This window comes from Pleurodeles waltl, chromosome 2_2 (assembly GCF_031143425.1).
Source record: "Pleurodeles waltl isolate 20211129_DDA chromosome 2_2, aPleWal1.hap1.20221129, whole genome shotgun sequence".
NCBI lineage: Eukaryota > Metazoa > Chordata > Amphibia > Caudata > Salamandridae > Pleurodeles > Pleurodeles waltl.
In genome coordinates, this window is record NC_090439.1 from 178882072 (window position 1) to 178897952 (window position 15881).

The window sequence follows — 15881 nt, forward strand, 5'->3', positions numbered from 1 at the left end:
CCCTTTTCCTCTTGCTACCTCCTCTTTCAAACTTGCGAAAAGTTGGTTATTTCTTTCCTTGTTTCGTTCCTCTTTTTTCTTCATCAGACATTAATTCTTTCACTTTTTTTCTCTTCCCTTCATTCTTTCAATGGCTTTTTTATTTGCTCTTTTAACTGTGTATGCGTCTTTTCACTTTCTTCCTTCCTTTATCTGGTGTTCTTCTCTTTATCTTTCAATTCACGTTTTACTATAAATCTCTCTTTTTCTTTTCTGTATGTGGAAGCCACAAGTTACCTATTGGGACCCAAAGTGTCACAGTGGTTTTGCTGTTCTGTGTCTGTGGGAAATATGTCAGTACATACATGCTCTGGTTCTTTCGCTGCTTTTTTTCTCACCATCTCTTCTTTTCACACTACTTTCATTATTTTTTCCTCTTTATCTTTCATTCGCTAGCTTCCTTCCCTTTTTTCTTTTGTCTCATACGTTTGCTCTGTTACTTCTCTTAGTTGTGTTTTCATTTTCTCATTCTTTCTTTCCCTTTCTTTTATTTCTTTGCGCACCCTTCTCTTTCTTCCTTTGTCTGTTGTATTCCTTTCGCTTCTCTTTTTCTGCCCCATCCGCTTTCTCTCGTGAGGCCTAGTTATCAATGGAGCAACAGGTGCAGTGTCATCGAGCCCAGAGACCTACAGACCTCACTCAACTCTAATTACTGCTGTATATTCCCACCAAAACTCCAATCAACCATTTTCCTTTCTTACTCCAGGGCCCACGACACCATTACTACGCCACTTGTCCATTCCATGTCCATGTGACCATGTAGGGGGGCCAAAGTTAGGCCCCCCTATGGCACTTAAAAAAACAAAAACTTACCTGGACTTACCTCCGATGGGTCCCCCCATCCTTAGATGTCCTCCTGGTGTAGGTGGGGGTGGGTGAGGCTGTCCCTGGGTGTAGGGAAGGGCACCTGTGGGCTGTTTCCATGGCCTCTGACCATGGAAAATGTCTCACAGGTCCCCTAATGGCGCTAACAGGATTAGCGCCATTATTTAAGGCCTTCCTCCCATACGTAATTTTTTCACAGGAGTATAAATAAGACGAAAGGGCCTTAGAGTCATTTTTTGCCCGGGAACGCCTACCTTGCATCTTATTGACGCAAGGTAGTTTTCCGCAGGCAAAAAATGAGGTTAGCTCCAATATTTTGATGGTAGATGGGTCTAGCATCAAAATATGAATATGGAGTTAAGTTTGCGCTGGATTAGCATAAAATAAAAATGACGCAAACCCAGCGCACACAAAGTATAAATATGCCCCTAAGTTTAAAGGCAGGTAGTCCAGTAGTCCAGAGACTTCCAGACGGCCACCTTTTTATGTTTACAGGAAATATGCCCAGCTTCCCTACTTGAACGCATTGAGATTAAGCATGCATAGTTAGTTATTGGCAATTTGCAAGTGGCCAATAATACGTAGTTTCAGTTAATACATGTACATTGTTTCAAGTACTGCAAATGTCCATGTACAGTCTCATGGAATTTCAATCAGTTAATGCCCAGTAATTGAAAGTCTTTTTATCTCCACCTATGTTTTCAACTAATTTTAGATAATACCTTCCTTCTGCATGCATAGTTAGTGCAATCCAGCTGGCACAAGGCAAATTTAGTCCCTTGCTTAAAAGTTTCACAGATGGGCTACTGTGTCACATACGTGGTGGATCCCCTGTTTGCCAAATTTCAAATGCCTATGGCACTTTTAATACATCGGCTGTGATATCTCATATTTTGATAAAGTATCTCGTCCACCAAATTCTAGATGTTACAGTGAGACAGGACTCTCGGTGGTCAGAGAAAAACAGTACAGACAAGGCAAAGTCAACAGTTAGCAAAACTGTGCAGCTAATACGGAGCTAGGGAGAGAACTCAGGCTCAGAACATACCTTAGCAGAGCCAGATAGTGCAGAAGGCGAATTGAAACAAAGTTCAAACACAACAAGCCAGTGCACATACGATAGTGCCATGAAGATCACAGAGGTCAGAGTAAGGACATACGATAGGGTAACAGAAAAGAGAATGCCATATTATAGAAGGTTAGCAGCTCATTTTTAGTCTGCCTAGTAATGCCCAATCCAACCAGAGCAGTTTTACTGCCAAACCCAACTAGAGCAGTACTGTGCGCACTGCATAGGTGTTGACTTTTAACTTCCTGTTGGTGAGCGGAAATACAACTTCAAAATCAAAATACGTGCAAGAGTCAAGGAGACAAGAAATTGGCAACATTTTGCCGTCAGAGTCGAACCAATACACCCAGCTGCAGTGTCAGGAACCTCTTGCACAGATACCATTGGGCGCCAAGAGCCTTTCAAGATGCTGTAGTTCTCGTGCATGAAATATTAATTATCTTTCCTTTTCCCAGGGAATACTGTCCGGAATACATCGCCTTAAACATGATGCATGACAAATTGGACAAGGTTAAAGAAGAGGTATGTTTTATTTTCAGTATTGTAACAAATATTATAACACACTTTCAGAACGATTTCTAATATTTAAAAAAAAACATGTTGGAAGAAGAAATGCATGTGAAGAGTACATGCAACTCAACAATTAATGCTTGAAATATTAGGTAACAATCTTAAAACTGATACAAATCTCCAGAGAGCCTAATTGAAATGTATTTCCAATTCACGATAATCCAAGAATGAAGAATTAATTCTAAAACAATGAGCCACTTTTTTTCTTTAGATATTGACCCATCCTGCGAGGCGAGTTTCGCAATTTTAAGAGAAAGCCATGTCTGAGGTGGAAGACCACATCATTCTTTCAGAATTGGGGTGATGTCAAGTAACTTTAGCCTAAATATGTGTCTAGTTGCAACATGCAGAAAAGCTCTAAGCTGCTCTAGAGTTGAACTGTACTGGTCAGAGACCAGTGCTTGCCCCAGTAAATACTAAACAAGACTGCTGTCCGTACCACCAAATAAATGGTGATTCATAACATGCCATCATTATGAAGACCAAATTAAGAGGCCACTTTAATTATGGTTTACTCAGTAATATGCAGACCCATTGCTACTGGGTTCTTTTTTTGAAAATTCTGAGCTATCACTGATGTAATGCTTCATGGCATTCTCCCATCTAGCACAGGTGAACGCCTTATTTGTGATCTATGACGTAATGTGCTCTTAGTGCTGTTATTGTGTTGGTATTGTCAATAATGACAGATTTTTCCAAAATAATTGTCATCTGTATCCTGATAAATACAATCCAGCTTGTGATACTCAGTAGGTGTGACACTGTAAAAATCCACCCTCAGTTTTGCAAGTGCCCCTTGGATTTTCATCAACACAGTACTGCATTTTTATAGGACGCGATGTATTTTTTGCTGGGTGCCAGTTCTTGTATTCTGAGCTTGCGTGAGACATTGGGGGGGCCAGATGCCCAGGATGAGTTTGCTTAACTAGATACAGTAACATTTGTGCGGAACAACTATGTGGTTTGATGGCGACTTTGCACCACCAGCACAAGGGCTTCATCCACACAGATGATTGTTTCCTTCGCATTGTCTCAGACATTCCAATTTTTTTTTTGACCCAATTAAAAATTGTATGTTAAAGATTGCTAACGTTTTTTATTTTCTTTATTCGAAACATTGCATGCCATCAGGAATCCGGCATGGAAGAAAGCAATTCCCAGACTTCAGAAGAAGATGGTTGTATACCGGGGGAGGTAACTCTTTTCAGAGCACTAACTTTGTTGACTGTGGTGTGAATACTCCTAAATGACAGCATGATCTAATTACGAAAGTAGAGCATTGTAGAATAGGCATTTTTCTCTTATGTTCTATTAATCATTGCACTTCCATGTATATATGTTTAACTATTGGCCCATTTCCTTTGAGTCTTTTAAAAATAGATTTGTGTTCATATACTGTATCCCATTAATAGGATCGCTCCCCCAAAGTTACATGATTGAGCCGCGAGAGTAGGGCATTGTGGGATCGGTAGTTTTTTTTTACTTTGCCCTGCTCTGACAACCCACGGACTGACACAGATTTGCCTAACCGTTGCTCGTCTTCCTCAATGGGGGTTCAAATACTGTGATCCTTGCGTTTTGACATTTTAGATTTTACTGCATTGTTGTGCATGCCTCTCATACAGAGCCATTAGCATGACTGACTGTATACTAAATCAAGTAATTCACGGCTATAGCATAGCAACGAAGGGTAACAGAAGTTATTGACCACTGTTGCCACTTAATATAGGAATTCTGGGTTGACTCTTTGAGAGCCTGTGAGAGCGGTGCTGAAAAACACAGGGAGCACAGCTCCTAAAAGAGAGGAAGAGAAGGCACGGAGAGTGATGGGGTGGGTGGCAGAAGGTTGTGAATTTGTATTTATTTTAACTGGGACAGGGAGGAGAGGCCATGTTAAGTATGGCCCCCCTTGCTCTGTCCCTGCACTGCAGTTGACAGGAGAGGGGCAGGTGATTTTGGGTGCTACATTGAACATAAATTACATAAGGGTGAAAAGTGAAATGCTGGGATGTTTTTCACCTCAGGTTCTGAGGGATATCATAGACAACTCAAGCTTTGCTCTATTTGTCTATCTGATGCCACTCCGAACACCTCGATGAAAAGCATCCCCGAAATTCACCCTTACCATTCTATAATTCTATATGAAGTGATCGGTATCTTGCAATTTTCTGATTGCTATTCTAAACCATTATTGTGAAACTAATATTAATCCCATTTTCTATTTCAGGCTGGTGCTTCATATAAAAAAGGTATGTTGATAACCTTGGCTCATTTTAAAATTATCTCTAAGCATCGATGTCTGCACAGTTTACTTGCTCTGTTAGCACAAGCACGGGATTCAGAAAGGGCTTGTTTTTTATAGTTCTCTTTTTTTCCCCAGATCAGTGAGCAACACATCCAGTTATTTTGTTTCGTTTTTCTTCTTTGTATGCGGGGACTTGTCCAAATTATATAACCAGGAACGTGGGACTTAAAGTCCCTGAATGCGAAGCAGATACCTGGACTGGTTAGATTTTTCATACATGGAAGAGGGAAACTTGCAAGCTCTTCGATACCAGGACAGATTTCTTCTGTTGAACTCTGCTTGTACCAATGTTCCTTTAGTTAATTGGCAGGACAAAGTATCCTAAATGTTATACCTCTTGCCTTCTAGTTTGGCTGCAGCTCAGTTTTCCAAAAGTGAACAGAGAATCCCAATCCCAAAACAGTTACACTTGTTGGCAATGGTATACAGTTGCCAATTTCACGTTCAGTGGTGTAAGGTGCTCTTAGGTTCCAAGATCTGGTGCTGGTAAATGTGCAGAAATTACATAGACACACTCAGAAGACACAATGTCATAGTCAATATTCAGAGTCACAAGAGGGACGCGGATATGGATGGGTATCTGGCAGTTGGCATCTAAATGGTGTCAAAGGTTTGGGGTCCGTATCTTAATATTTGTTGCCAGAGATAGAGCACCAGAGGCATTAGCATTGGGATGTGGAACACTGGGTTAGGATTAGAGTGCCACAAATTACTCTAACCTTGATATACGAGGAACCACTGATATCCTAGATCGAGCAGGGAGGGGAACCAAAATGTCAGCAAGATGTGTAGAAGTAACAGGAAAGAAATTTGTAACTGCGCTGAACCAGGTACAAGGAAGCTAGGCCCGATTCAGTCAGTTACTTTTTGGAATCGTTCCAAGGATGTGACTGTAGTGTCTCAGAATCAGAACCCTCTGAGGTGGGTAACAAGGGTTGCCAGAAGCTACTTATACGTTGTTACAGCCACCAGGATGAAAACACTCTGAAAGGTGCTTCCATGTTAACCTGCAGCTGCCACGTCTTTTAAGCTTGAAAATTAGACTGTGCAACACACTTGGCCTGATTTATACTTTTTTAGCACCACATTTGTGTCATTTTTTTACGCAAAAGCGGCACAAACTTACAAAATATAATTGAATTTTGTAAGTTTGCGCTGCTTTTGCATAACAAAATGATGCAAATGCTGCGCTAAAAAAGTATGCATCAGGCCCTTGGTCTCCAAAGTGAGCAGCACACTTAGCTCAAATACTTCCTTCACATGTGGGTGAAAGTAAAACACCAAAGTAAGGGGACTGAACATGTTTTCACCCAGGTAGGCTATAGGCCCTCTGTTTGAATATGACAAGTTGTGTGATGTTGTATTTTGCTAGATAATGAAAATATTCTTCTTCTTGTTTTTGATACAGAGCTTCATTTTCCTGAAAGGTGTGAACAAGAGAGGTGAATCCTAATTCATTTTAGCTTATGCATACCTTACAGACCAGCAGGTGGGAAATAAATGCAAAATGTAGGTTTCCTTTTCTGTCCACACCCCCATAGAGATTCTGTATTGACTGTGTGACTTAGGTAGTGTGATGACATACTATTTTTCAGGGTTGATGTTTTAACACACAGAGGGTTGATGGGCCGTCAGAGGATGAATAGATATCAGGAATGGAATCAAGGAAGCTAGTTTGCAAGAGCAATTCTCAGGTTTTAAGAGTTCTTTCCAAATGGAGGTCATTGTCAAGAATTGACAAAGATTGAGCTCAGAGATGTGAAAGCAGACCTACCCTTACTGGAACATATTCACAGATAACTATTAAAAGATTACCAGAGACAGTTCTCAGTCTGACTTAGGGCCTCATTATGAGTTGGGCGGATGGAAAGACCCGTCTGTCGAACTTCTGACAGGGAGATTCTGAGGGTGTTGGGCAGGGAGGGCCCTGCACTGCCCATGCCAATGCCCATGCCCCCTCGTGGCCCACTGCCCGTGTTCTCCGCCAGCCTTTTCAAGGCTGGCAGAGAACCAGGTTGAAATCAGCAGGGGGACGTTGCATGCAGTGCTGCCCTGGCTGTTTGCGGCCTGCATCCACCATCAACCCGTTCAAGATCACTGATCCTGGCGGAGATGGTGGAACCCTGGCAGTCATAATGTGGCAGTCAGACTGCCATAGCAGTGGCAGTCCTGACTGCCACAGTGAGGCTGGCGGTCTTAAGACTGCTAGCCTCGTAATCAGGCCCTTAGTATGAATCCTTTTGAATGATAGAATTTAGGGAAAATTCTGATTGTGAAAACAAATCTCAAAAGTCCTTCTTTTGGCAACAGACGCTTATGTAAAGACAACGTATTTAAAGAAAGGTTCCCTCCTGTTTCCTTCCAGAAGAACGCAGAACTGTAAGCTTACTGTTATGCATGACTGTCATGGAGAGCCATTAGCATGATTAACTGGATTGTTCATCTAGTTAATATTTACTGCTACGATGTAGCAACAGTGAGTAACAGAACTTGTAACCTACCTGGGATGTAGAAGGCCCAGAGTGGTGGGGTAGATGGCAGGAGTCCTTGTTTTTTTTTTTTTTAAATGTGACTCGGAGGAAAGGCCATGTATGTATGGCTCCTCCATTGCTCCTCTGTCCCTGCATATGATTTTGGGAGCCAAATATAATATAAAATTACAGATGGGTGAAACGTTAATTACGAGGATGTTTTTCACCTCGGGATTCTGAGTGATGTCATGGCCAATTAGTGCTAAGCTCTAAGTTCTTGTCTATTTAGTGTGACTCAGAGCCCCTCCATAAAAAATATCCCCGTTAATTCAATTTTACCCAAATATATTTTTTTGTTATCTACCCAATGATTGCGTACAACTGTATGGGTGAACATGGGTGAATATTTTAGCATCATTGTTCAGTAGGATAGCTGTCGTAGATCTAAAAATTAAGTGAGCCCTGACAATTTATACTGAGGTCTTCTTTGACACGATGTAGCTCTGTTCGTCTTTACAACATAGAAAGAAATCCAATTCCTAAATTAAAAAAAATAACAGGATCACTTGTAGCCCTTAAAGGGATGATTTACTGTTATTTAAGGCAAGAGAATGAGGGTCTTGTATTTAATTTTTTTTTTTTTTAGATGAACTGGTATGGTAAGCCTTCATCTGCTAGGAAAGAGTGCTCAATAGGAGTTAATCATTACTTGTAGATGCTTGAATTGTGCTTGCCATACGTAATGTCTACAGAACATAAGGATAGGACAAGGGTGTTGTGGTGAAAAGGCAGTCAGAAGTTGTGAAAGCATAGGATTGTGCCTTAAGTGTTGAGGAAAGCCGTTGGTAAACGCGTCATCTGGTCCACTGCACAGATGTACAAGTCATAAAAGCAGTGAAGCATGCTCTACATGCATGTATGTTTGAAACTAGACATTTTGTATTCATGTGTGGATGCTTGCGTGCATGTATTTCCCAGTGTATGTCTGTGTGCGTGTACAGCTGAAATCACATTCTACTGGTCCTTTTGAAACCTCAACATTTGGCATGTGATAACAGAACTTCTTTTAATTTGCATGTAGAATCTATTGGTTCTTCAGAAGAAGGATTTCCAGACTGATTTAATCATTTACTAGCCTTAGACAAAGACAGCAGTGTGATGTATTTAATGTCCTCAAAGATGAAGAACAGGGAGGTGAAAAATGAGCACAGACCTAGATAGGACTGAGCACTGACATGGCTAAAGGTTAACAGTAGACATTGACAGAGTGGAGAACATTACTAGGCAGACAATCAAAGGTTAAGTTCCAAGTAGGGTGGGGTACAGTTGTTGCAACCCTCCCCAGAGATAAGATTGATGGCTGGTGGGAGAATAAAAGTCTTGAATTTGTTTTTAGATGGTTTGCTACTTTTCTCGGATCTTGCTGTAGAACCCTGTGAATAGATACAGGATTTGAATATGTTCAAAACTTTTTACTTCAGAAGATATTACCATACAATACTTAAAAAGTTGTGCTTACTCTAGTGTCTGCTGAAGTATGTGCATAAGTAGGGGAGCTGTAATGACAGACAGAGGAGCAGTTGGGATCACAAACTTTGGTGTTTGCCTGTTTAAGACTTGCGACAATGGGCCTTTGTTTAGGGTTTGACAGAAAGGGTACTGTATTACATGTGGGTGAATATACTGCGTGAATATACTGCCTGCTCTATTACAAGTGAATTTTAGTTAATATAGTTAATGGCAAATGTAATAGATCCTAGTCTCATTGCTAAAAACTTGTGCCTCAGTCACTAAGGAAAGGCTATAGTAAATGTGTATCTAGTAGAGAATACCACACTCACCCAAATACTGTAAACGCAAAGGCAGAATTCTCTCTTCCTCTAAAAGTAAGGTTTACTTTTAAGAGGCTAGAAAACTCAGTTGAATAAGCATGCACATGTGTGTTTATGACTTAATACATGTCTGCGTGCCTGCATGTGCATGCATTTGTGAATAAGCCATTCTCCAAAGCCTTCCATTTAATTTAAATCCAAAGGCTTCTTTTGGAGCAAAGGTAAATATTCATATGGTTCGAGGTGAGGAGCAATGTGAGCAAAGGAGAACACAGGGCAGAGGAGAGAATAGCAAAACTGGCTATATCCTCTGCAGGAAAGAGAAGGTAAATGTGAAACAGTGATTTAGCAGGGGTGGCACAGGCTGCAATGCAAAGGAAATGGGTTAAAGCCTCCCTATTCATCGTTGGGTAGTTTAAAACAGCCATAAAAGGTGTACAGTGGGCCACTGAGAGCTAAGGGGCCAAATGGCACTTCGCCATCTGCATTATTGGTAGTGTTGGCCCTGCAGTGATGTTGCAAGCACTATTAGGTCCAATTACACCTTCTCAAGAGATAATATTAAACACCTGTGACAAGGGGGTATGACTGTCTACATTAGTTTGCTATAATGTTGGTAAGTCACTGCCACATGTCTTTGTGACTTGGAGGCTATAGCATTTTCCACTTTGTTTTCAGAGAATAGTTGTTTTTGTGCAGATGCAGAGGCACTTTTGGAGCCTGAATTTCTGTGTTGCTTTGCCGTCTCACTGACTTAAAGGACAGGACAAAAACCTAACTGAGGAATTCATGGAAGATACAAATGGTCGAATGGCATTTAGGAGAAGAGTGGAGACATAATCAGTGGGCAGAACCACATATTGATAAGCCTTTAGGACATTTAGCACTTAATACTTAAAGTTTTTCTTAGGGGCCCCTCCATCGGCATTGCTGGTTGCCAATGTTATATAATTCCAATTCTTACCTCTCTCCTCCACTTTCGGTCACTGTATGTCACTCTTGCAGCATCTTTTGAAACCCTTATTTTAGTCACTCATTTTCTAATTTTCCTCTTCCTTCTTTTTCTGTCTTTCTCTTTTCTTCATTGACGTCTGATGATGAAAAATTAGTCATAGTCCCCAAAAAGGAGTTCAGGTGCCCACCTCCTCCCAAGTTAAACACTGAATCCTCTGTATAATGGCATAAAATGTTAAGTTTATGAGTGTGGGTGTGTGTGTGTGCTTGGGCAAGTGATATCCTTTTCAAAGATTTGGCATGTAGTTAACAGAATTCAACCTCATTTCAATGTAGATGCAGAGGCTTCTTTGAGGGTCGCATTTGTGAATTCTTTCGCCATTTGATTGACCAGATTCGAGGTCAGAAAATTGAAAATGATACAAGACCGGACAAACATTTAACTCCTCTATTCAGGTATGAAGATGAAAATGGTAATATGGCAGCCAAGGACATAGAACTGATGTAGTCACGGTTGAGCAGAAAACAATGTTTGCTTAGGTGTATTCCTCAACAGTACGAACCATAAAAAGTAACGAAAAGACATAGTATGATCAGTCTTCTGCCTATAAATACAATGTAGATTTACATGTGGGTCGAAAAAAAAATGATTCTAGTATCTGTGCATGCCCACGTGAGCAGAGAAATAATTTTATATAAATGCTTAGTAGTTGCAATATTAAAATATGATCCATTTATGTGTGCATATGCACACACGTGTGTGGGAGTTGCAATTAAATAAAATATGACCCATTTATGTGTGTGCATGTGCGAACACATGTGAGAGGGGAGAGATGATTTTTGATAAATTCTCTACGAGTTGGATTTTAAAATATGAACCATTTCCCTGTAGACTCAGATATGGTGGATCCCTTGTTTGCCAAATTACAAATGGCTATGGCACTTTAATACACATTGGCTGTGACTTCTCATTTTTTGATGAAGTATCTCGTACCCAAATTCTAGATGTTACAGTGAGGCAGGACTCTCAGTGGTCAGAGAAAAACTGTACAGACAAGGCAAAGTCAACATTGGGCCAAATTGTGCAGCTAATACGGAGCTAGGGAGAGAACTCAGGCTCAGAACATACCTTAGCAGAGTCAGATAGTGCAGAAGGCGAATTGAAACAAAGTTCAAAAACAACAAGCCAGTGCACATACGATAGTGCCATGAAGATCACAGAGGTCAGAGTAAGGACATACGATAGGGTAACAGAAAAGAGGATGCCACATTGCAAAAGGTTAGCAGCCACTTATTAGTCTACCCAGTACTGCCTAACCCAACCAGAGTAGATCTGTGCGCACTGCGCAATGTTCATTTTTCACTTTCTGTTGGAGAATAGGACAACTTGAAAAGAGAAATACGTGCAGATTCAAGCTGACAGGAAATTGACAACATTTTCCCGTCAGAGTCGATCCTATACATCCAGCTGCAGTGTCAGGAACCTCTTGCACAGATAACTTGGGGCGTTAAGAGCCTTTCAAGATGCTCTAGTTCTCGGGCATGAAATATTAATTATCTTTCCATTTCCCAGGGAATACTGTTCGGAATACGTCGCCTTAAACATGATGCATGACAAATTGGACAAGGTTAAAGAAAAGGTATGCATTTTTATTTTCAGTTTTGTAACAAGAAATATTATAACGCACTTTCAGAAAGATTTCTAAGATTTAAAAAAAACACAGGCTGGAAGAGGAAATGCCTGCGAGGAGTGCATGCAGCTCAACAATTAGTACTTGAAATATTAGGTAACAATTTTCAAACTGGAAAAAAAGCTCCAGAAAGCTTAAATGAACTACATTTCCAATGCAATATCATACCAGTAATTAAGAATTAATTCTAAAACTATGAGTCACTTTTTACCTTAAGATAGATATTGACCCATCTTAGGCGACCCGGGACATGCAATTTTAAAAGAAAACCATGCCTGAAGTGGAAGACTGTGTCATTCGCTCAAAATTTGGGGTGATGTCAAGTAACTTTACCTTAGGTATGTGTCCGGTTGCAACAAGCAGAACAGCTTTGCGCTACGCTAGAATGGAACTGCTCTGGTCAGAGACCAGAGCTTTTCCCAGTAAACACTAAACAAGACTTCTGCCTGTACCACCTAACCAGTCGCAGCCCGCTTCGCTCAAAAGGAGTTGGCTGGGTGTGGCGCGCGTGGGGGGCAGATCACCTAAAATTTAATAAAATGTAATTAAAAAAAAAAACACTTAGCTTTTTGGCGCAGTCCCGAACCACGCTCCTCTTCCCTCCTTCCCTCCTGGCTGCACACACAGGCACAGGCTCCCAGCCTGCCCTGCTGCCAATCCTGACACTGCACGAAGCAGCATCAGGATTGGCTGGGAGTGCCTTGGATGGGTGCTCCAAGGCAGACTAAGAGCCTGTGCAGGCTCCCTCCAGCCCGGAAACCGTGTTGCCGGTTTGGAGTAAGCCTACCATGCATGTGTGTTTGGTCGGCCCGAGCCGGCCAGCCAAACATACATGCACAGTGAGGGTGAATGTTGAGCACTCCCCCACACAGCTCCTCACCCCAGATTCCCCGTCCCTTTCACAACGAGTGGATAATAAACATAGTTTATTATCCCCTTGTTGTGAAAGTTTTGCAGCTTCTGCTGCTGGCAGGGGGAGGGAGGCAACGCTCCTCCGCCCTAACGGAGGAGCCACCCCTGCACCTAACAGTAGATAATTTATAACATGCCATCATTTTGAAGTCCAAATTAAGCGGCCACTTTAATGATGGTTTACTTGGTAATGTGCAGACCCATAGTAACTCAGAAAATCCTGAGCTATCAGTAATGTAATGATTCATGGCATTCGCCCATTTAGCACAGGGGAACACCTTATTTGTGATCTATGATGCAATGTGCTGTTAGAGCTGTTAATGTGTTGGTATTCTGATAAATACAATCCAGCTTGTGCTACTCAGTAGGTGTGACACTGCAAAAATCCACCCTTAGTTGTGTAAGTGCTCACTTGGATTTTCAGAAACAAGGTGCTGTGTGCCAGTTGGTAGGTTTGAGTTAGGGCTACCAAGCCAAGAGTTTCACCCACACTGGGTGTCTTAATTTCACCCAATGTAACTTAGATTGTGTGGTAGGTGTGGCAAAGTTGACTGTGTCTTTGGACGGTGCAGTTAGCTACAAAGTAATTTGTACCATGTGAGTGTATGTAGTAGGTGTGACACTTTGAGCTGCCCGGGAATGGATATCCATCACCGCCTTTGACATATTTTCACCACTTTTTTCCAGTTTTACATAGTGCAAATTCAACCTGAAGGTATTAGAGCTTTTTCCATGAGCACCAGTTACATTACAAAAGCTTACTTTCATTTTTTAGGCATGAGGAATTTAGTACTTTCCCCAGAATCATACAATGTTGTATCTGGGACTCAAACCGTATTCCTCGGGTACAAGGTCGGTACCTCTGGCCCTAACAAAGCATCCTGTGCCTCATGTTCACAAGACGTGGAATTTATTTATATTTTGGATGAATCCAATTTGTGCTGTGTATATGTGTGTGTGGTAAATATGACATATTATACCAAAAAGGCCATAACTGAGTTTGTTGCTGTTTTAACCTTAATTGCATGCAAAAATTGGCCCATATATTTTATTTGACCCCAGACATCAAAGTCTGTGGCCCAGATGTTCTAGATTCTCATTCAGTGCAGCAGCCAAAAAATCTGCACTGCGTGAGGAGAGAGCAGGAGAGCCCCATATTTACAGAGATGTGACACTTTTACCACCAAGGCCATAACTGAGTTTGTTGGTGTGATAACCTTAATTGCATGCAAATATTGGGCCATATATTTTATTTGACCCAATATATCAAAGTCTGTGGCGGAGATTTACTAGTTTCTCATGCTGTGCAGGAGCCAAAAAATCTGCACTGCATGAGGAGAGAGCAGGAGAGACACTTATTTAAAGAGATATGCCACTCTCGTCCCCTCTCCCTAGTGCCAGCGCAGAAATATGCTGCAATGCACCACACACATACACACCTTTGCTCCATAGTGCATGAGTCTAGCACAGGTTTTGTATGCTTCCAGTACAAAATACAATGTGCAGACAAACTTTAAAACTTTTCCGTCTACGTGTTGCACAGTGCAACATGCATGCACAGTCGGAAAAGTAGGGAGAAGTGAAAACATTTCTTTTAACGTCTGCTTTCACATGGCTTTACCTTTGGGTGCAAAAACACTGCCATTGTTTGTAGATAGGATTTTGCGACAAAAGGCATTGGTGGTTGCATCAGAATTCCAATGTATCACCCATTTAACACTCCTTTAGTGCTAAGTAACGCAAAGCAGTGCTTTGTGCTGCTTGCATTACTTTTAGGCACTTTCGAGCGAAAAAAAATTTTGCACTGGAAAGTAAATAGGTCAAAAGATTTTACATTGATTTGTGCTACTTTCGTGATGCAAACACAGCATAAAATATTAGTAACTATACCCCTATGTGCGCTATGTGTGGCAGGTGTGACACAAGCGATGTGAGAATCTCCATTCACCAACACACTGTTAATGTGCTTTTTTTTAAAAAGGAAGTGAGCATTGAAGTATGTATCTTTACTGAACCCAATACAACTTGTGTTCTCTAGTAAAGCAGGTGTGAGACAATGGGTGACCAGAAGCCCAGGATGAGTTTATCCTTTTTCCTGAGATACGCGTGAACATTGGAGCCCATTTATATTAACTGGATGCAGTAACATTTGTGTAGCATAACAATGTAGTTTACTTGCGACATTGCATCACCAACACAATGGCTTCATTCACACAATTAGCTGAATGTTCCTTCACATTGTCTCAGACATTCAGTTTTTTAATTTGGACCCAATAGGAACTTGTATGTTAAAGATTGTTAATGTTTCTTTTTTTTTTTGTTCCAAACATTGCATGTCATCAGGAACTCGGATCGGAAGAAAGCAATTCCCAGACTGCAGAAGATCGTTGTATGCCGTGGGAGGTAACTCTTTTCAGTGCACTAACTTTTTTAACTATGGTGTGAATACTCCTAAATCACAGCATGATCTAATTAGGAAGGTAGAGCATTATGGAAAAGGCATTTTCCTCTCATGTTCTATTTAATCTTTGCACTTCTACGGAAATGTCTAACCATTGGCCCATTTCCTTTGAGTCTTTTTGAAATAGAATTGTGTTAATATACTGTTTCCCAGTAATAGGATCGCTTCCCAGAATAATATGATTGAGCTGCGAGTAGGGCATTGTGGGATCTGTAGTGTTTTTACTTTGCCCTGCTCTGACAAACCTTGCACTGCCACAGATATGTGTAACCATTAATCCACGTTCTCAGAACCCATTCTAAATAGATTGTGGTTCAAATACTGTGATCTCATAGAGAGCCATTAGCATGACTGACCCGATTCTAAATCAAGTAATTCACGGCTATGGCGTAGCAGCGACGGGTAACAGAATTCATTGACCACTGTTGCTACATCAAAAAGGAATTCCAGGCTGCTCTGGGTTGGCTCTTTGAGAGCCTGTGAGAGCGGTGCTGAAAAACACAGGGAGCACAGCTCCGGAAAGAGAGGAAGAGAGAGAGTGATGGGGCGGGTGGCAGAAGGTCATGAAATTGTATTTATTTTAATTGAGACATGGAGGAGAGACCATGTGATAAATGGCTCCCCCATTACTCCTGTCCCTGCACTGCAGTTGAAAGCAGGGGCAGGTGATTTTGGGTGCTATAAACAAAATTATATATGGGTAAAAAGTGATTTGCAGGAATGTTTTTCACCTCAGGTTCTGAGTGATGCAG